Source organism: Heptranchias perlo, chromosome 10 (genome assembly GCF_035084215.1).
Source record: "Heptranchias perlo isolate sHepPer1 chromosome 10, sHepPer1.hap1, whole genome shotgun sequence".
NCBI lineage: Eukaryota > Metazoa > Chordata > Chondrichthyes > Hexanchiformes > Hexanchidae > Heptranchias > Heptranchias perlo.
Window position 1 is genome coordinate 62,541,350 of NC_090334.1, and position 23,271 is coordinate 62,564,620.

At 47.5% G+C, this 23,271-nt stretch overlaps 1 long non-coding RNA gene across 1 annotated transcript in view; it reads right to left on the reverse strand.

The window, feature by feature from the left end:
* The window catches only part of LOC137326643 (uncharacterized), a 135,136-nt gene that overhangs the window by 106,396 nt on the left and 5,469 nt on the right, over positions 1–23,271 (reverse strand). The gene's annotated exons all lie outside the window — the stretch shown is intronic.

A 23,271-nucleotide genomic window follows, 5' to 3' on the forward strand; every position in this document is an offset into this window, starting at 1 on the left:
GAAAGTATCCCAAATGCCTTTTTAATCACCTGTCCTACTACCTTCAGTGATCTGTGGACATGCACTCCAAGGTCCCTTTGTTGCTCCACACCTCTCAGTATCCTCCCATTTATTGTTTATTCCCTTGCCTTGTTTGCTCCCCCCAAATGCATTACCTCACATTCCTCTGGATTGAATGCCATTTGCCATTTTTCTGCCCACCTGATCAGTCCATTGATATCTTCCTGCAGTCTACAGCTTTCCTCCTATCTATCAACCACACGGCCAATTTTTGTATCATCTACAAACTTCTTGATCAAGCCCCCAAATTCAAGTCCAAATCATTAATATATACCACAAAAAGCAAGGGACCTGGTACCGAACCTTGCGGAACCCCACTGGAAACAGCCTTCCAGTCGCAAAAACGCACGTCAACCATTACCTTTTGCTTCCTGCCACTGAGCCAATTTTGGATCCAACTAGCCATTTTCCCTTGAATCCATGGGCTTTTACTTTTTTGACCAGTCTACCGTGTGAGACCTCGTTGAAAGTCTTGCTAAAATCCATGTACACTACATCAAACGCGTTACCCTCATCGACCCTCCTTGTTACCTTCTCAAAAAATTCAATCAAGTTAGTCAGACACGATCTTCCCTTAACAAATCCATGCTGACTGTCCTCGATTAACCCATGCCCTTCTAAATGACAATTTATCCTGTCCCTCAGAATAGATTCCAATAATTTTCCCACCACTGAGGTTAGGCTGATTGGCCTATAATTACTCAGTTTATCTCTTTCTCCCTTTTTAAACAATGGTACAACGTTAGCAGTCCTCCAATCCTCCGGCACCACACATGTAGGCAGGGACGATTGGAAAATGATGGTCAGAGCCTCCATTATTTCCTCCCTTGCTTCTCTTGACAGCCTGGAATACATTTCATCCAGGCCTGGTGATTTATCTACTTTCAAAGATGCTAATCCCCTTAATACTTCCTCTCTCACTATGTTTATCCCATCCAATATTTCACACACCTTCTCCTCCTTAACTACAATCTGTGCATCGTCCCCCTCTTTTGTAAAGGCAGACTCAAAGTCTTCATTAAGAACCATACCCACATCTTCCGCCTCCACACATAGGTTACCTTTTTGGTCTCTAATAGGCCCGACTCTTTCCTTAGTTATACCCTTGCTCTTTGTGTATTTATAAAACATTTTTGTGTTTCATTGCTGGCACTAAGCTAGTGACTGGCATGAGAAGAGTGACTCTGTACCAACTTCCCCACTGAATTATCAGCAATCCACAAAGCTGTGAGAAGGAATGACAAAGATGAGTCCCCCTACCAGAGATAAGAGTCATATCTAAAAGAGGGAGCACTTAACATTGAAAATACACACAAAACAGGGTAATACTTTTCTTCAACTCTTAGACTAAAGAAGAACCAGAATAGAAATGTTTTCAGTCTCCACATTTAAATACCTAATCCACCATTACAGCTTTAATTTTCCAATAGTGAGAATGATCAAGGAATAGATCAGGATTTGACCAGCAGTGTCACTCTGACTGAGGTAGTATTGTGCGTGACACCATCAGAGAGCATTTTTTGAAATGTATATCAAAATATATACAGATATACAGTGCCTCAAGGCTCTGCTTCCCTTATTTAGCAGCACAAAGTCCCATTTTTCTTATTGTTAGAAATAAATGGCCTCTAACCACCAACAGGCATCAAACAGGGTCCCCATTCTTTATTGCTATCCTGTGATTAGGGAAGTAAGTGGGTGTCATGAGTGGGCTTGTGTCTGATGACCCCCACAGTCAAACAGCCTGCTCACACTCACTCTAGGACACACATGAAGAATAATCATTTGGGTACAATACTGGATGATTGCTTGCACCCATGAATCCATATCCCTGCACGAATCACTACATTTAGGTGAGAGGTGAGAAAACTAAGATTTTTTTTAGAGTGGGGTAAATAGGTGTTACATTGATTCTGTGTCTGAATTAAAAACAGAAAATGCTGGAAATATTCAGCAAGTCAGGCAGCATCTGTGGAGAAAGAAACAGAGTTAACGTTTCAGGTCGATGACCTTTCGTCAGAACTGGAAGAAGTTGAAGATTAAACAGTTTTTAAACAAATACAGAGCCAGGGAAAGGGGGAGGGGGGGAAGGGGAGGGGAGGAAAGAACAAAAGGCAAGGGGGTCGATTTTAGCACCCGCGATCGGGTGCGTTCCTGGCGGGGGGCCTCCGAAAATCGGGGAATACCGGAGCGGGTCGGGAGCCCGGCTCCAACTCGTCCACTTCCGGATTTCCCACAGACACGCTGACGTGCGCGCGCAGCCCCTGCATGTGGGACTCCCGCAGGCAATTATAGCCGGCGGGGTGCCACTTAAAGTATTTATTTAGGTATTTCAGGTCATTAACAGACCTGATTAAGGAGATATTTCAGGAGGGTTGGGATTTTACAAACAACTGGGACTGTTTCCTGTACTGGGGGAAACACTCCCAGTTCAAATGGACGTGTTGCAGCTGTCAGCCTGTGGCAGCTGCAAAGGTCCATTTGACAGGTGGGGGGGGGGGGTGGAGACCCTCACTCATTGCAGGAGGCCACTCTGTCACTTTGGACAAAGTTTGGCCTTCACCACCCTCCTCCTAACACTAAAATTCACCAACTTGCACACTTACCCCAGGGTCCAGAGACATGTACCTACCTTGCGGACCCCCTCAGGTGTACATCTTCCGGATGGGGGCCGCCGTAGCTGCAGTCATGACCTCCTCAGAGGGCGAACAGCGTCACCAGCCTCGCTGTCCACCTCTGACACGTGGAGCTCCACAACACAGTGCTGTGACACATCCACCTGTACAGCAGGAGGGAGGGCAACGTCGGAGAGAGATGCGTCGCAGGGGGCACTACCCTCGCCACAGGGTCTACAAGCCGAGGCTCAGCTTCGTGGACCTCTCTGAGCAGCAGTGCACACGGAGATGCATGAGAGGGTGAGTATGAGATAGAGCCATGAGATTGTATAAGGATTGGGTTGAGTGGTAGTGGCGGGATGAGTACTGGCGAGGTGAGTAAGTGCAGGTAAGATGAGGATGAGGTTTGAGTGGGTGTGAGGGGTGATGTGACAGAGTAGTGTTGGCAGTGCAGAAGGAGGTGTGGGGTGGGGGCGGTGATGTGGCAGATGGAATGTAGAAGAATGAGTAAGTGTACTCACTTTGGCTGACCTACTTAGGTCATTGCAGCGCCTCCTGCACTGTATGCAGGTGCGCGATATGTTGGTGGTGCAGGTGACCTCCTCTGCCACCTCGAGCCAGGCCTTCTTGGTGGCATAGGCAGGCCGCTTCCTCCCGCCCGCCGGGGGGATGATCTCTGTCCCCCCCCTCCTCCTCACCCCATCCAGTAAGAGCTGGAGCGAGGCATCATTAAACCTGGGAGCAGCCTTCCCCCTGGGCTGCTCCATGCTGTAATTTTTGCTATTTGTTGCAGCGTCATTCAGTGGAGGACTGCCCCTTTAAACAGAGTTCCTCCAGCTGACAGACCTTACTGCGCATGCGCAGTCCGCCCGCTGCGCAGCTCAGCAGTGGGGAACCCGGAAGACAGGGTAAGTGGGTCCAATCAGCCTGCAATCGCGCATGGGGCAGACTGATTTCACCGGGCGCGTTACCCACGCGCCCAATCGCCCCCCCGCCGCAAACCCGCCACCCTGGTAATGTCGGGCCCAAGGTCTCTGATAGGGTGGAGAGCAGGATTGATTAAATGACAAAGCGATGATGGTGCAAGGCAAGGAGGGTGGTAATGGGACAGGTTAAGAAACAAAAGATGGGTCCAGAGGAGCTGTAATTAGCAATATCAGAAACATTACCAGTACCTGCTGTCGGAAAAAATGGGAGCAGTGGTTATGATCCGAAGTTATTGAAATCAATGTTGAATCCAGAAGATTGTAAAGTGCCTAATCAAAAGATGAGGTGCCGTTCCTCGAGCTTCCGTTGAGCTTTCATTGGAAGCGAACACAGTATATTAAATTGAAAGAAGTACAAGTAAATCGCTGTTTCAACCTGGAAGGAGTGTTTGGGGCCCTGGACGGTGGGAAGGGAGCCGGTGAAGGGGCAGGTGTTGCGTCTCCTGCGCTCGCACGGGAAGGTGCAGTGGGGAGGACAGCAGGTGTTAGGAGTGATGAAAGAGTGGAGCAGGGTGTCGCGGAGGGAACGGTCTCTTCGAAATGGTGAAAGGGGAGGGGAGGGGAAGTGTTTGGTGGTGGGATCACGCTAGAGGTGGCGGAAATGGCGGAAGATGATACATTAAATATGATTCAACGTATCATCTCCGCCATTTCCACCACCATCCAGGGCCCCAAACACTCCTTCCAGGTGAAACTGCGATTTACTTGTACTTCTTTCAATTTAGTATTCTGCATTCGCTGCTCACAATGCGGTCTCCTCTACATTGGGGAAACCAAACACAGATTGGGTGATCACTTTGCTGAACATCTCCGCTCAGTCTGCAAGCGTGACCCTGACCTGCCGGTCGCTTGCCATTTTAATTCCCCGTCCCACTCCCAGTCTGACCTCTCTGTGCTCGGCCTCCTACACTGTTCCAGTGAAGCTCAACGGAAGCTCAAAGAACAGCACCTCAGTGTCTGAATCTACTTTTTGCTTGAAATCAGCCAGGGCAGTAAAATTCAACAACATTTATTTTTACCGTGACAGACTACAGGTTCAGCCACTATGTGTAATTAGATTTGCCAGTTCTCAACCAAACCACTAGATGGCATGAGTCATGAAAATCCTACTAGGCTATTGTCACCTCTTATTTCAATGTACATCAGGCCAGCAGGACCATGAGAACATAAATTTCAACTAGTGAAAAGTATATTAAGACAACCCATACAAAAAAAAATTCTTTACTCAATGACTACTGAGCAGTTGGAATATCCTGCAGATAAGGTAGTGGAGCCTAAGGTATTAGCAATGTTCAAAATGTGGTTGGATGCTAGGCTGGGCAAATTGTAATAGTAGATGGACAAGGTTTGATGGGTTGAATGACCTTTTCTCATCCTTGACTTTTTTCTATGTTCTGGAAAAGAAATTGTACACTTACACAGAGCTACAAGTTTGTGTTCATGGAACGGAGATGTGATTTTCTCCCAATTACCAGGTATCTTGCCTGGTTACTGTATTCTACAATCCATTCCAAGTCATGGTGAGTAAATACCTGAGGTTCATTCTTTGTGTCCCTTGAAGAATATGGAGATGAAATCTGAGTTTGGAGAGCCCAGTAATTAGATTAATTTGATACCACATCCTTTTCATAAACTGCAAAAAGGCCTCAACACCAATACACAGTAGTGCTCAAAAGCTAAGAATCCACCAACTCTACATTAAACGTTCATACATTTAAACACAAAACCTCAAGATAACTTTTGCTGACCATACCACATAGCACTGCCAATGGCGAGTGTCCTTGCAAGAGATGACAGAGCTCTACAACTTAAATATTGGGAAGGCCTAAGCCATTGTCTTCGGTCCCCGCCACAAACTCCATTCCCTTGCCACCGACTCCATCCCTCTCCCTGGCCACTGTCTGAGGCTGAACCAGACCCTTTGCAACCTTGGCGTCCTATTTGACTCTGAGATGAGCTTCCGACCACATATCCGCTCCATCACCAAGACCGCCTACTTCCACCTCCGTAACATTGCCCGTCTCCGCCCCTGCCTCAGCTCATCTGCAGCTGAAACCCTCATCCATGCCTTTGTTACCTCTAGACTTGACTATTCCAATGTTCTCCTGGTGGGCCTCCCATCTTCCACCCTCAATAAACTGGAGCTCATCCAAAACTCTGCTGCCCGTGTCCTAATTTGCACCAAGTCCCATTCACCCACCTGTGCTTGCTGACCTACATTGGTTCCCAGCCCGGGAACGCCTCGATTTTAAAATTCTCATTCTTATTTTCAAATCCCTCCATGGCCTCTCCCCTCCCTATCTCTGTAACCTCCTCCAGCCCTACAACCTTCCAATATCTCTGTGCTCCTCCAATTCTTGCCTCTTGCACATCCCCGATTTTAATCGCTCCACCATTGGCGGCTGTGCCTTCAGCTGCCTAGGCCCTAAGCTCTAGAATTCCCTCCCTAAGCCTCTCCACCTTGCTACCTCTCTCCCCTCCTTTAAGACGCTCCTTAAAACCTACCTCTTTGACCAAGCTTTTGGTCACCTGTGCTAATATCTGCTTAGGTGTCTCGGTGTCAAATTTTGTTTGCAATTCACAACTGTGAAGCCCCTTGGGACGTTATACTACGTTAAAGGCGCTACATAAATGCAAGTTGTTGTTGTTGTCTCCCTGCTGGTTCGACAACCTATGGAGCCAGTTGCTGTGCTGGGCTGCTCTGTCAGATTCCAGTTAATGCCTCCATAGTGGGTTTCCTTTCACTTTGTTTTTGCCTGGTACTTCTTTCCCCTCTCCCCTTTCAGCCTTCCAAAGGCTGCCACCAGGCTGAGGTGCCCATTGAGCCTTTCCAAAAACTATTAGAATGCCCTCCCACCCCCCCACTATGTAGCCACTTACCTTAAAGTGGCCACATCCCTTTAAATTTCATCTGAAGTCTAAATTTCTGGCCCCACTCTCATTCGGGTATTTCCCTGCACAAGACCAAAGCTGCATATGGAGCTATGAATGATTGAATGAATGAATAAATTAATGAATGAATGAGCTAATTGTAGAAAATTGCATGTAATCAGTTCACTGCACTACTAACTAGCTTTACATTAGTATCCAGCCATTCTGGACTGAACTCCACCAGGACCAGAAAATCGACCCACCATTTCAGAATTTATAAGATGTGACCCCAGAGAAAACAGATGGCTTCTGGAAAATGGCTACTTGTTCAACCTCAGCAGGTCTTAAGCCACCCGGCAGAAGATTCCCCACTGCTATCCTGAAAGAGAAACATCCACGAACTAAAATATCAGTTACTCAGGTGGTATAGTTTGCTAATGTACCAATGTGCCACAAAGTTGTAGGATGTGGGTTGCACCCATTATTCCACAGCAAAGGTCACCGGAGGAGGCAGAGAGTGAAGAGGAGGAATTTCCTGAGTGATGATGAAGGAAAATCCAAGGGTAAGTGAAACTGGGCTCACTCAACACTTAAACAAAAGCAAAATACTGCCGATGCTGGAAATCTGAAATAAAAACAGAAAATGCTGGAAATATTCAGCAAGTCAAGCAGCATCTGTGGAATGAGGAACAGAGTTAACGTTACAAGTCGATGACCTTTCCTGAGTTCTGCTGAAAGGTCATCAACCTGAAACATTAACTCTGTTTCTCCACAGATGCTGCCTGACCTGCTGGGTGTTTCCAGCATTTTCTGTTTTTATTTCTCTCAAGACTTCTCAGGCATTGATCTGAGATCATGTAATGCAGTTAGATTGCACACATCATCCACTGACTCCAACACAGTATGTTTTATGCCATGATGCATTCTGCACCCTTAATTTGATGTAGCCTGTTTCTGACTTTGGATGTGCCATCGTGACCAGATGTTGAGCGCAAGCTAGGCATTTTTGAAGAGAGGAAAACAAAGCAGAGAACAAGTTAGCCAGGGTTGTTGTCACTCACTGTTCAATTGCCCGCTATAGAATGAGAGTAGTAGAGACCTAGGAGCAGATCATTTGCCACTGCTCAGCTAAGGAACACTGTAGTGCATGAATGAGCAAAGGGAACAGAAAAGTGGAAAAGATCCTGAGGCAAGAGAAGAATCACACACAATGAATATAATGGGCTCGATATTGCCAGGGCTGCGGGTTCGCGGCGGGGGGGCTATTGGGCGCATGGGTAACACGCCCGGTGAAATCAGTCTGCCCCGCGCGCGATCGTAGCCTAATTGGATCCACTTACCTAGTCTTCCGGGTTCCCCACTGCGCATGTGCAGAAAGGTCTGTCAGCTGGAGGAGCTCTATTTAAAGGGCAGTCCTCCACTGACTGATGCTGCAACAAATAGGAAAAAATACAGCCTGGAGCAGCCCAGGGGGAAGGCTGCTCCCAGTTTAATGATGCATCACTCCAGGTATCATTAGATGGGGTGAGGAGGAGGGGGGAGGAAAGAGATCTTCCCCCCGGCGGGCGGGAGGAAGCGGCCTACCTCTGCCACCAAGAAGGCCTGGCTCGAGGTGGCAGAGGAGGTCACCTGCACCACCAACATATCGCCCACCTGCATACAGTGCAGGAGGCACTGCAATGACCTAAGTAGGTCAGCCAAAGTGAGTACACTTACTCATTCCCCTACACTCCATCTGCCACATCACCGCCCCCACCCCACATCTCCTTCTGCACTGCCAACACTACTCTGTCACATCACCCCTCACACCCACTCAAACCTCATCCTCATCTTACCTGCACTTACTCACCTCGCCAGTACTCATCCCGCCACTACCACTCAACCCAATCCTCATACAATCTCATGGCTCTATCTCATACTCACCCTCTCATGCATCTCTTTCACGGTCAGCCGCACTCAACCTGCCACTACCTGTGCTGCAGCCACAGGGCATGCATCACATATGTCAGTAGGAAGCGTAAGGCAAACATGTCGTGAGCATGAAGGGGATGCACAAGGATGTTTGAGGGTTTGTCATGGTTTTTACTTTTATTGATTTCTGACCAACTCACATCACATATCATATTGGCACCACTACTGCCACATCTTTGCGAATCTTGTCTGGTTTGTGCAATAATGCCCTTTCCTGAGGATCACAATGAAGACCCACACCTGATGCCACCCATTGTGTCACTGCAAAGTGGGTGTAGGTGTATTTGCATTTGCAGGGCTCTTTTGTGCAGACGACTGAGAGACGTCGGCGATGTCCCCGGTGGCACCCTGGAAGGATGCGGAGGAGAAGTTGTTGAGGGCAGTGGTGACTTTGACAGCGACAGGTAAGAAGATGGTGCTCGGGCCAGCCAGGAGCAGCTCGGCATGAAGGAGGCTGCAGATGTCCACGACTACATGTCGAGTGACTCTGAGCCTCCGTGTGCACTGCTGCTTGGAGAGGTCCAGGAAGCTGAGCCTCGGTCTGTGGACCCTGTGGTGAGGGTAGTGGCCCCTGCGACGCATCTCCCTCTGCGGTAGCCCTCCCTCCTGCTGTGCAGGTGGATGTGTCACAGCACTGTTTTTTGGAACTCCACGTGTCAGAGGTGGACGGCGTGTCCGGCGAGGCTGGTGATGCTGTTCGCCCTCCGAGGAGGTCATGACTGCAGCCATGGTGGCCCCCATCCGGAAGATGTACATCTGAGGGGGTCCGCAAGGTAGGTACATGTCCCTGGACCCCAGGGTAAGTGTGCAAGTTGGTGAATTTGATTGTCAGGAGGAGGGTGGTGGAGGCCAAACTTTGTCCCAAGTGACAGAGTGGCCTCCTGCAATGAGTGAGGGTCTCCCCCCCACATGTCAAATGGACCTTTGCAGCTGCCACAGGCTGATAGCTGCAACACGTCCATTTCAACTGGGAGTGTTTCCCCCAGTATGGGAAACAGTCCCAGTTATTTCTAAAATCCCACCCCTCCTGAAATATTCCCTTAATCAGGTCTGTTAATGACCTGAAATAGCTAGATAAATATTGTTAAGTGGCACCCCGCCGGCTTTAATTGCCTGCGGGAGTCCCACATGCGGGGGCTGCGCGCGCACGTCGGTGCGTCTGTGGGGAATCCGGAAGTGGGCGGGTTGGAGCCGAGCTCCCGACCCGCTCCAGGATTCTCCGATTTTCGGAGCCCCCCTGCGAGGAACGCACCCGATAGCGGGTACTAAAATGGAGCCCAATATTTTTGCAATGAACTGATGCGTTTCATCACAGATTATATAATTACTTCACGTGTTTGTAAAACCAAATTAAAAACATTGCAAAAGACTTTTGTGATAGTGCCCCTTTAAAAAAGTTTCTTTAAAAAAAAAACCCTCCATAAAAATTTAGTAGGTTAGAAAAGTTAAGCGATTTTTTTTAAAGCTGTGATCGTTAACAAAGTTGAGAAAGCATAATGAAGTTGACCACCTGATCGATGCCAAGTGAAAGGACTCCATTTTGTAAATGTTATGGCTTTTATGTAAAAAGTTGTTGTGACTGAAATATAATTCATGATCTTACATTTAAAAAATTGTGAAATACTGCATTTTTTTTTTTAGGGAATGCAATTCAAGTATTTGTACAAAATAAAATTTGATGCTGTAATTCTGGAAACTTTAAGATCTCTGTGAAATTAGTCAGGATCAGTTTCATTAATCAGAATCAGTTTAAGGTTTCCCCTTATTGCAGTGTTACAAAGTCCAGAACTGAAAACAGTCATGGAATCAATGAGTTTAAGAATCTGATTGACCCTAGATTGTAAATAATTTAATGTTGAAAATTACAATACTCAACAGTGATAGGAGTCCTTGGCAGTACTTAGTATAATACTAATCCAATCTTTCCTCCAATCATACAGTAAATGTTGACTCATTTCCCTGCTGTTCCCAGCCCACGCTGAAAGCTTTTTCTCATTCTCAACACATGACTCAAGTCAAGTGATCCAGATTGCATGTTCTGAATGATTACTTCCTCCAAGAATTCACAAGGAAAACTCGAGCAGAGATAACCTAAGTAGAATTAAAGACTGATATAAATGAGATGGAAGTCTTAAACGGACTATGAGAACTCAAAGCAAATAAATCCCCAGGGATGAATGGTACTGAGAGAGACTGGTCCTCTGGTCAAACCACACCTTGAAATCCGTGCCCACTTCTGGTCAATGAGGCACAAGGGAGACGTTCAAGCTATGGAGACAGTAGAGCCATGAGCCTTGATCCCTAGTCTTAGAGGTATGAATTATGAGGAAAGTTAGGCTTGTCAGCCTTGATGACAGAGTAGCGATGAGATGGAACTTACTCCTGCCGCTCCAACTTTGCCCCAACCCAACCTATTCTCTGGTTCTGTGTTCATTGATGATATATGGTGAGCTCCCGATGGGATTTCTGCCATCAAGACGGAGCCACCCAGTGCCCAGCCGCAAAATCCCCACAGTGCTGCAGCGGGACTGCAGCTGCAGCGCCAGAAAAGACAGCCAGGCATTTCAAGAGGCGGAAGAGGCCTGAAGATCAAAGAAGCCTCAGCCTTGTGGGCCTCAGCAGAGAATGAGACCAACAAAGGTAAGTGAATGAGGGGGCCTATTAGGAGGGAGAGGAGGCTGCTACTCGGGCCTCTCACTCACTTTTTCTCATTTCATTGCTGCTATCACAGGCCCACTGTCCATTTGGCAGTCCTGGGAAGTGGTGGTAATTGGGGTGGATGGGCAGGGAATAGACTGGCATCCAAGCCCTGCTACCACTGCCAGGCAGGAAAGGGGCAGCCAGTGATAGTCTCAGTGAGGGCAGGGGGAGTGAAATCCAGGCTGTGGCAATGAGGTGGTAGTAGGCGTCTGCCAAATTTTGCCTCATTCTCTGCCACTATCCCACCGCATTTCAAGCGGGATCACGGAGGAAAATGCAGCCCGTAATCTAATAGAGATATAAAATATTATAAACAGAGCAATCGATACATGGAATGCATTCTTGAATAGAGTAATGGCGGATAAAACCCGGCAATTGTTTAAGAAACAATTGCATGCCACTATGAGTGTTTTTTTGGCTAAAACTAAGATGGGCCAATTAGCTTTCCTCATTCGTAAATATCTTATGACCTTGTGACAAATTATTCATCTCAAAATTAAACGTAGTGTCCACATGCAAAGTAAAAAATATAGGTTCTTAAGTCTGTAGTTTCATTATTATATTCAGCAGTGAGGTACTGGGAAGGGCCTGAGATTGTTGATACCAGATAAGAACATAAGAACATAAGAAATAGGAGCAGGAGTAGGCCATATGGCCCCTCGAGCCTGTTCCGCCATTCAATAGGAACATGGCTGATCTTCGACCTCAATTCCACTTTCCCACCCGATCCCCATATTCCTTGATTCCCCTAGAGTTCAAAAATCTATCTATCTCAGCCTTGAACATACTCAATGACTCAGCATCCACAGCCCACTGGGGTAGAGAATTCCAAAGATTCACAACCCTCTGAGTGAAGAAATTCCTCCTCATCTCAGTCCTAAATGTCTGAGCCCTTATCCTGAGACTATGCCCCCTAGGTCTAGACGCTCCAGCCAGGGGAAACAACCTCTCAGCATCTACCCTGTCAAGCCTCCTCAGCATCTTATATGTTTCAATGAGATCACCTCTAATTCTTCTAAACTCCAGAGAGTATAGGCCCATTCTACTCAATCTCTCCCCATAGGACAACCCTCTCATCCCAGGAATCAATCTAGTGAACCTTTGTTGCAAGTTTATCCTTCCTTAGAAAAGACGACCAAAACTGTGTGCAGTGCTCCAGGTGAGGACTCACCAAAGCCCTATACAATTGTAGTAAGTCTTCCTTACTCTTGTACTCCAACTCCCTTACAATAAAGGCCAACATGCCATATGCCATCCTAATTGCTTGCTGTACCTGCATGCTAACTTCTTGTGTTTCTTGTATGAGGTCACTCAAATCTCTCTGAACACCAACATTTATTTGTTTTTCACCATTTGAAAAATATTCTGTTTTTCTATTCTTCTTACCAAAGTGAATAACCTCATATTTCCCCACATTATACTCTATCTGCCACCTTCTTGCCCACTCACTTAACCTGTCTATATCCCTTTGCAGATTCTTTGTATCCTCCTCACACCTTATTTTCCCACCTAGCTTTATATCATCAGCAAACTTGAATACATTACTCTTGGTCCCTTCATTTAAGTCACTAATATAGATTGTAAATAGCTGAGGCCCAAGCACCGAACCTTGCGGCACCCCATTAGTTACAGTCTGCCATCTTGAGAATGGCCCGTTTATCCCTACTCTCTCTTTTCTGTCCTTTAACCAATCCTTTATCCATGATAATATATTACCCCCAACCCCATGAGACCTTACCTTGTGTAACAACCTTTTATGTGGCACCTTATCAAATGCCTTTTAAAAATCCAAATATAATACATCCACTGGTTCCCCTTTATCTACCCTGCTAGTTACTTCCTCAAAAAACTCTAATAAATTTGTCAAACACGATTTCCCTTTCATAAAACCATGTTGACTCTGCCTAATCATATCATGGTTTTCTAAGTGCCCTGTTATCACTGCCTTAATAACGGATTCCAGTATTTTCCCAATGACTGATGTCAGGCTAACTGGCCTGTAGTTCCCTATTATCTCTCTCCCTCCTTTCTTGAATAGCGGGGTTACATTTGCTACCTTCCAATTCGCTGGGACCGTTTTAGAATCTAGGGAATTTTGGAAGATTTTAACCAATGCATCCACTATCTCTGCAGCCACCTCGTTTAGAACCCTATGATGTAGACCATCAGGTCCAGGGGATTTCTTGGCTTTTAGTCCCATTAGTTTCTCCAGTACTTTTTCCTCTACTGATATTAATTACTTTAAGTTCCTCACTCTCATTAGCCCCTTGGTTCCCCACTATTTCCGGTATGCTTTTTGTGTCTTCTACTGTGAAGACAGATACAAAATATTTGCTTAACATCTCTGCCAATTCCTTATTCCCCATTATAGTTTCTCCTGTCTCAGCCTCTAAGGGACCAACGTTCACTTTTGCAATTCTCCTCCTTTTTACATACTTATATAAGCTCTCTTGTTTTATATTTCTTGCTAGTTTACTTTCATATTCTATTTTCTCTCTTTTTACCAATTTTTTGTTCATCCTTGTTGTTTTCTAAAACTCTCCCAAACATCCGGCTTACTACTCTTCTTTGTAACATTCTAGCCCTCTTCTTTTAATCTAATACTATCCTTAACTTCTTTAGTTAGCCACGGCTGGATCACTTTTCCCATGGAATTTTTATTTCTCAATGGGATGTATATTCATTGAGAATATTGAAATATTTCTTTAAATGTTTGCCATTGATTATCTACCATCATACCTTTTAATCTTATTTCCCAATCTGCCTTAGCCAACTCGCCACTCATCCCTATGTAATTGGCTTTATTTAAGTTTAAGACCCAAGTTTTGGACTGTAAGTACGTCACCCTCAAACTCAATGTGAAATTCTATCATATTATGATCACTCTTCCCCAGAGGATCCTTTACTGTGGGATTGCTAATTAACCCTGTCTCATTACATAATACAAGATCTAAAATAGCCTGTTCCCTGGTTGGTTCCATGATGTATTGTTCTAGGAAACTGTCTCGAATGCATTCCATGAACTCGTCCTCCATATTGCCTTTGCCAATTTGATTAGTCCAGTCTATATGAAGATTAAAGTCCCCACTATTATTGCATTACCGTTGTTACAAGCTCCTATATTTCTTGATTAATACTCTGTCCAACGGATGGCTACTGTTAGGGAGCCTATGAACTACTCCCACCAGAGTTTTCTGCCCCTTGTTATTTCTTATTTCTACCCATACTGATTCTACTTCCTGATCCCCTGAGCCAAGGTCCTTTCTCACCACTGTCCTTGTGTCATTCTTTATTAGCAGACCTACTCCTCACCCCCCCTCCTTTTCCATTCTGCCTGTCATTTCAAAACATCAGGTACCCTGGAATATTTAGTTCCCAACCTTGGTCACCTTGCAACCATGGGCTCGAATTTAGCAGGCCTGCGGGTTCCCAGCGGGTGGTCCTCCGGGAGCGTCGAAAACGCGAACGGCGAAATTAGTGGGTTGCCCACGCGATCGTAGCAGGCAATCCACTAATAGGATCCAATTACCTGCTCCTCCGGGGTCCACGGCGCTGGCCTGCGCGTCGGGCGGGCTGCGCATGCGCAGTACGATCTGTCAGCTGGAGGCTCTCTGGTTAAAGGGGCAGTCCTCCACTGACAGATGCTGCAACCAATGGGACAAATTGCAGCATGGAGCAGCCCAGGGGGAAGGCTGCTCCCAGTTTATGATGCCTCACCCCAGGTATCATCAGATGGGGTGAGGAGGAGGGGGAGGACACAGATCTTCCCCCCGGCGGGCGGGAGGAAGCGGCCTGCCTCTGCCACCAAGAAGGCCTGGCTCGAGGTGGCAGAGGGGGTCACCTGCGCCACCAACATATCGCCCATCTGCATACAGTGCAGGAGGCGCTGCAATGACCGCAGTAGGTCAGCCACAGTGAGAACACGAAGTCTTTCCCCTACACTCCGTCTGCCACAACACTGCCCCCACCCCAAATCTCCTTCGGCACCGCCAACACTATTCTGTCACATCACCCTTAATGCCCACTCACACCCCATCCTCATCTTACCTCCACCTACTCACCTCGCCAGTACTCATCCTGCCACTAACACGCGACCCAATCCTCATACAATCTCATGGCTCCATCCCATACTCACCCTCTCGTGCATCTCCCTCACGGCCAGCCTCACTCAACCTGCCACCACCTGTGCTGCAGCCACAGGGCATGCATCACATATGTGCAGTAGGCAGGGTAAGGCAAACGTCTCGTCAGCATGAAGTGGGTGCACAAGGGTGTCTGAGGGTTTGTCATGGGTGTTACCCATATTGAATTTCAGAGCCACAAACAGCACACATTATATTGACACCACCACTGCCATGTCTCCGCGAATCCTGTCCATTGTGTCCAATAATGCCTGCTCTTGGGTATCACTATGAGGACCCACCACTGATGCCACCCATCGTGTTACTGCAGAGTAGGTGCAGGTGTATTTGCAGGGCTCGTCCGCGCAGACAACTGAGAGACATCGGCGGTGTTGCCGGCTGCACCCTGGAAGGATGCGGAGGAGAAGGTGTGGAGGGCAGTGGTGACTTTGCCAGCGACAGGTAAGCAGTTGGTGCTGGGGCCAGCCAGGAGCAGCTCGGCATGAAAGAGGCTGCAGATCTCCACGACTACATGTCGAGCGAATCTGCGCCTCCCTGTGCACTGCTGCTCGGAGAGGTCCGGGGAGCTGCGCCTCGGTCTGTGGACCCTGTGGCGAGGGTAGTGCCCTCTGCGACGCGTCTCTCTCTGCGGTAGCCCTCCCTCCTGCTGTGCAGGTGGGCGTGCAACCACACCGTGTTGGGGGGATCCACGTCTCTGCGGCGGACGGCGTGGACTGCGAGGCTGCTGGTGGTGGTCATGCTCTTCGTCCTCCGAGGGTGTCCACACACCACCCAACTGGCAGGTGTTGGTCTGAGGGGTTGTGCAGGGTAGGTGTGTGGGTCCTCGGACTGGGGCTGCGGTTTCGTGTCGGTCTGTCCTCTGGCTTGGCCGGGGGGTGGTGGGGGGCAGGGGTTGCCCTATGTGACGCGGTGGCCTCCTGCTTGGGTGAGGGCGCTCCCCCGTGGAGCGCACCTTGGCACCTGCCACAGGCTGCTGGCTGCAACACGCCTGGTTTGAAGGGTCCTGTTTCCCCCAGTGTGGGAAACTGACTGCTTTGAACGTAAAATCCCACACTTCCTCTTTTGACAGCTGCTTCAGCTCATTAACTGACCACAACGAGCAAGTTAAGTGCTCTCAAGTGGAACCCCGCTGGCTTTAATTGCCTGCGGGATTCCCACCAGCGGGGCTTGCGCGCGCAGCCCCGCACGTCAGCGCGGTACCCGGAAGTGGCCGGGATTTCGTCCGAATCCGGTCACGTGATCGGAAATCGGGATTTTCGGGGCCCCCCCGCTGGAAACCCGCAGGTAACCCGACCCTAAAATCGAGCCCCATGTCTCTGTAATGGCTATTACATAGGAGGAAAAAGCACAGCACAGATAAGCTTGGAACACTGTAAACAGGACAAGAGCTGACTGATTAGCTCTGTTTCAGTGGTACTAACACTAAACAGCAGTATTCTGATGTTACAGTAGAAACCATTCTTCTCTCTAATGAGAATCAGAAAGTTTTAGTGTCCCTGAGCCATTGGCATTATTCAATGACCATGTGCTGTCTACCACTTTACAACCTCTCAGTGTGGAAATGGATCTGTTTCTGTTTCCTTTCTGAGATGAACCACTACCATTAACACACAAGGAACACAAGAACTATCAATTATGCACATTGCTTTGGCAAATGCACTTGTGAAAATCCAAGTGGATGAGGGAGGGGGAATAGCACAGCCTGAAAAGGTTCTTCACATTTCATGGAGTGCTCAGGATTGATTGATGAATACTGATATGAAATTAATCAATGTCCTGAAACTGACGTAATATTAATCAGTGGTGACCACATTGCTTGCATTCATTTTTGGTGGTGGGTTGAAGACAAGCTATATTAGAAAAAAAACCTTTTCCTTCATTAAAGATGTGCTTGTGTTTCCTATTTATGTTGGTGTTTTTTTGTGTTTTTCTTTCTAGGTGACAGCTTGTGTTTATTTTCACTTGCTTTGGTGAGTTTCTTCCATTTAAAGGTCTGCTTCCTTTTTTTCCCCCAGCAGTATCCAAATTTTTTTGTCTTTGTGGGCCACTTGGGTGCAGGTCACAGAGCCGTGCAGGCCATGTATAAAGGCAGACATTTTTGTATGCTTGTTTTAGGGATGTCAGCGATACTGGCAAAACTGCATTTATTGCCCATCTCTAGATGTCCTGAAAGGTGCTGGTGGGTCTTCTCTTTGAACTGCTGCAGTCCTTGTGGTGATGGTGATCCCTTATCTGTAAGTATCTTGTGATCTGATTCCTAGTACTGCAATAGCAGAAAGTAGGCCCAATCCCTTTAAATTAAATGTATGGGGGATTGGTTAATACAATTGGTTAATGGTTTTAGGACTTGGGTTTGAATCCAAATGCCTGATATGTTGAAAGCCTCCTCTGGCTGTTGGCAGTGACGATCAGATGGAAAATGAGCTTGAGTAGTCTCAATCCAGTTTGCAATGGGAACTATATTGTGAAACTCACCTAGAGAGGCCACAGGATGGGAAAATAGTCACAGGTACCGCTTGTAGTGCTGTTGTGAGGTTGGGACTCAGGCATATGTTGGGGAGAGGAGAGGGCGCTTTACTCTGCATCTAACCACACGGTTACCTGAATGAGGAGTGCTTGAAACTGATACCATGGGGTAGATTTTCATATTTACCAGCTGGGCCCTAACATCAGCTGGGCAGAGTGCCAGGCCGGAAGGATTGCATGCCCGTTACAGAACCCGCCTGATTTTCCTTCCGTTAACTTAATTGGGAAGGAAGCCAGGTGGTTCTGTTTCGATTTTGAGATCAACCCCCAGCAGATGTTCTTCTTTGCACTTGGACCAGGTGATGCTTAATGCTCAGATGGTAAAGATGAACATTTACTGGTGTTCCCTAACCTTCCTGGTCACAAAAATTCACACAGTCCTAAAATTATGAGGAAAATACTTCAAAACAGTGCTCCATGGAGGTGTACCTGTCCGACTGAGTCTGCAGTTGAATGGTGTCTACCTCATCCAGCAACCCATTGTTCAGTAAAGTGAAAGTATCCTTTTGTAGCTTAATGATGATTAAGTTGTTTTTATTCGTTCATGGGATGTGGGCGTTGCTGACAAGGCCAGCATTTATTGCCCATCCCTAATTGCCCTTGAGAAGGTGGTAGTGAGCCGCTTTCTTGAACCGCTGCAGTCCGTGTGGTGAAGGTTAGGAAGGGAGTTCCAGGGTTTTGACCCAGCGACGATGAAGGAACGGCGATATATTTTCAAATCAGGATGGTGTGTGACTTGGAGGGGAACGTGCAGCGCGAGTTGCTGCAGTGCATCCTGTGGATGGTACAGACTGCAGCCACAGTGCGACGGTGGTGAAGGGAGTAAATGTTTAGGGTGGTGGATGGGGTGCCAATCAAGCGGGCTGCTTTGTCCTGGATGGTGTCGAGCTTCTTGAGTGTTGTTGGAGCTGCACTCATCCAGGCAAGTGGAGAGTATTCCATCACACTCCTGACTTGTGCCTTGTAGATGGTGGAAAGGCTTTGGGGAGTCAGGAGGTGAGTCACTCATTGTAGAATACCCAGCCTCTGACCTGCTCTTGTAGCCACAGTATTTATGTGGCTGGTCCAGTTAAGTTTCTAGTCAATGGTGACCCCCAGGCTGTTACTGGTGGGGGATTCGACAATGGTAATGCCATTGAATGTCAAGGGGAGGTGGTTAGACTCTCTCTTGTGGAGATGGTCATTGCCTGGCACTTGTCTGGCGCAAACGTTACTTGCCAGTTATCAGGCCAAGCCTGGACTGCTTCATTATCCAAGGGGTTGCGAATGCAACTGAACACTGTGCAATCATCAGCAAACATCCCCATTTCTGACCTTATGAAGGAGGGAAGGTCATTGATGAAGCAGCTGAAGATGGTGGGACCTAAGACACTGCCCTGAGGAACTCCTGCAGCAATGTCCTGCGGCTGAGATGATTGGCCTCCAACAACCACTACCATCTTCCTTTGTGCTAGGTATGACTCCAGCCACTGGAGAGTTTTCCCCCTGATTCCCATTGACTTCAATTTTACTAGGGCTCCTTGGTGCCACACTCGGTCAAATGCTGCCTTGATGTCACCTCACCTCTGGAATTCAGCTCTTCTGTCCATGTTTGGACCAAGGCTATAATGAGGTCTGGAGCCGAGTGGTCCTGGCGGAACCCAAACTGAGTATCGGTGAGCAGGTTATTGGTGAGTAGTGCCGCTTAATAGCACTGTCGACGACACCTTCCATCACTTTGCTGATGATTGAGAATAGATTGATGGGGCGGTAATTGGCTGGATTGGATTTGTCCTGCTTTTTGTGGACAGGACATACCTGGGCAATTTTCCACATTGTCGGGTAGATGCCAGTGTTGTAGCTGTACTGGAACAGTTTGGCTGGAGGCGCGGCTAGTTCTGGAGCGCAAGTCTTCAGCACTACAGCCAGGATGCTGTCGGGTCCCATGGCCTTTGCTGTATAGAGTGCACTCAGCCGTTTCTTGATATCACGTGGAGTGAATCGAATTGGCTGAAGACTGCCAATATGATATTTATGCTATGTCAGAAAAAAAGCATTGTTTTCTAGGGAAGTGAGATTCTGCCAGTAAGCGATTTAAAAAGAAAGCAATTTACATGTGCGTTGACTACCCTGTTCCTGTTTTCATGTTGAGGAATTGTGTCATGTGCAATATTTTCATCATAAGTAATCCATTGTGGCCAGGGCATGAATACTTTAATGGCTTGTTTCTTGGGCTGAGTTTAATGACACTTTCAAAGATACAACCCAAATCATGGCCACGTTTGAGTCTGCTCTCCATCATCAGCAAAGTGATGGAAGGTGTTGTCCACAGTGCACTTACTCATCATAACCTGCTCACCAATGCTCAGTTTGGGTTCCTCCAGGACCACTCGGCTCCAAACCTCATTACAGCCTTGGTCCAAACATGGACAAAAGAGCTGAATTCCAGAGGTGAGGTGAGAGTGACTGCCCTTGACATCAAGGCAACATTTGACCGAGTGTGGCACCAAGGAGCCCGAGTAAAGTTGAAGTCAATAGGAATCAGAGGGAAAACTCTCCAGTGGCCGGAGTCATACCTAGCACAAAGGAAGATGGTAGTGGTTGTTGGAGGCCAATCATCTCAGCCCCAGGACATTGCTGCAGGAGTTCCTCAGGGCAGTGTCCTAGGCCCAACCATCTTCAGCTGCTTCATCAATGACCTTCCCTCCATCATAAGGTCAGAAATGGGGATGTTCGTTGATGATTGCACAGTGTTCAGTTGCATTCACAAGCCCTCAAATAATGAAGCAGTCCGAGCCCGCATGCAGCAAGACCTGGACAACATTCAGGCTTAGGCTCATAAGTGGCAAGTAACATTCGCGACAGACCAGTGCCAGGCAATGACCATCTCCACAAGAGAGTCTAACCACCTCCCCTTGACATTCAACGGCATTACCATCGCCGAATCCCCCACCATCAACATCCTGGAGGTCACCATTGACCAGAAACTTAATTGGACTAGCCACATAAATACTGTGGCTCCAAGAGCAGGTCAGAGGCTGGGTATTCTGCGGTGAGTGACTCACCTCCTGACTCACCTCCTGACTCCCAAAGCCTTTCCATCATCTACAAGGCACAAGTTAGCAGTGTGATGAAATACTCTCCACTTGCCTAGATGAGTGCAGCTCCAACAACATTCAAGAAGCTCGACACCATGCAGGACAAAGCAGCCCCTTTGATTGGCACCCCATCCACCACCCTAAACATTCACTCCCTTCACCACCAGTGCACTGTGGCTGCAGTGTGTACCATCCACAGGATGCACTGCAGCAACTTGCCAAGGCTTCTTCAACAACACCTCCCAAACCCGCAACCTCTACCACCTAGAAGGATAAAAGCAGCACGCACATGGGAACAACACCACCTGCACATTCCCCTCCAAGTAACACACCATCCCGACTTGGAAATATATCGCCATTCCTTCATCGTTGCTGGGTCAAAATCCTGGAACTCCCTTCCTAACAGCACTGTGGGAGAACCTTCACCACACGGACTGCAGCGGTTCACGAAGGTGGCTCACCATCACCTTCTCAAGGGCAATTAGGGATGGGCAATAAATGCTGGCCTCGCCAGCGACGCCCACATCCCATGAACGAATATAAAAAAAGAATTAATCTATATTGTTCCTTTTTTTTCAGGCAATACAATGAAGTAAGCAATTGCTTTAGGCTAATCTTTAATTGGAAAATTCGGAGCATTTTATTGAACCTGCATGGTACTCATCAACCTTTGCAGCTGCATGTTCAATTTTATCTGCAGCAGGACAGTACCTTATGCAGAGTAACAAACCCAGAGGCCAGGATGCGGTGGCACGGAGTGGAATCACACTTGTGCTCAATGCCGCAGATGGGGATACACACAGTGAAATAAAAATTTTAAAAGTTATGAATTCTGGAATTTTTTTTTATTCATTCATGGGATGTGGGCGTCGCTGGTGAGGCCGTCATTTATTGCCCATCCCTAATTGCCCTCGAGAAGGTGGTGGTGAGCTGCCTTCTTGAACCGCTGCAGTCCGTGTGGTGAAGGTTCTCCCACAGTGCTGTTAGGAAGAGAGTTCCAGGATTTTGACCCAGCGACAATGAAGGAACGGCGATATATTTCCAAGTCGGGATGGTGTGTGACTTGGAGGGGAACGTGCAGGTGGTGTTGTTCCCATGTGCCTGCTGCTCTTGTCCTTCTAGGTGGTAGAGGTCACGGGTTTTGGAGGTGCTGTCGAAGAAGCCTTGGCGAGTTGCTGCAGTGCATCCTGTGGATGATACACACTGCAGCCACTGTGCGCCGGTGGTGAAGGGAGTGAATGTTTAGGGTGGTGGATGGGGTGCCAGTCAAGCGGGCTGCATTGTCCTGGATGGTGTCGAGCTTCTTGAGTGTTGTTGGAGCTGCACTCATCCAAGCAAGTGGAGAGTATTCCATCACACTCCTGACTTGTGCCTTGAAATAAAACCCGGAAACACAGAGCAGGCCCAGTCAGCATCTTTATAAAGAGATAAGACAGGTAAGCTGTGAAGTTTTGGGTGTGTATCCTTCATCAAAACTGAGATAAACCAGCAAAAAGAGAGAGAAGGGGGAAGAGCGAGAGGGAGAAAATCAACAGATATGTGGATCACAAAGAAGGTAAATGATCTGCAATCTGCTTAATACATGACTGTTATATCATGCAAAAGACAATCAGTGAGGTGGTGAAGAGACATCTAAAGGACAAAAAATGTGCAAATGGTTAGGGGTGAAAAGACATCGGAAAGACCCGCCTAAACATGAGAAAATAAGGAATACGGAGAAAGAGAGAGAAATAAAAAACAAGGAATTGCAAATGCAACAGATCTGAAATGAAAACAGAAAATGCAGGCATAACGTAGTGGGGCCATCAATTCCAGGAGAAAAAAACAGAACATCTTAGAACCATAGAACCATAGAAAAGATACAGCACAGAAGGGGGCCATTCGGCCCATCATGTCCGCGCCGGCCTGAAGAACAACCCGGTGCCCATTCTAATCCTACCTTCCAGCACCCGCTCCGTAGCCCTGCAGCTTACAGCTCTTTAGGTGCAGGTCCAGGTACTTTTTAAAAAGAGTGGGCACAGATCATTGTGTTCTGACAAAGGGTCTCCATCTGAAAAGTCAGCCTGCTTTCCCTTTCCCCCCAGACGCTGACAGCCCCACCCCACATCACAAGCACCCACTGCTGTAAAGAAAACGAACGATACAGTTCAGGTCTAAAGTTACCAAAGTCAATGTTCAGAGTGGAGGGATGCAGAGTGTACATTGGAAAGATACAACATGTTTCTGAAGCCTGCAATGAGCTGCATCGGACCAGTGTTGAAGGCCAAAGATGGAGAGGTCACAGTGGGAACAGGAGGGAGAGTTAAAAGGGCCAGCTGGAAGA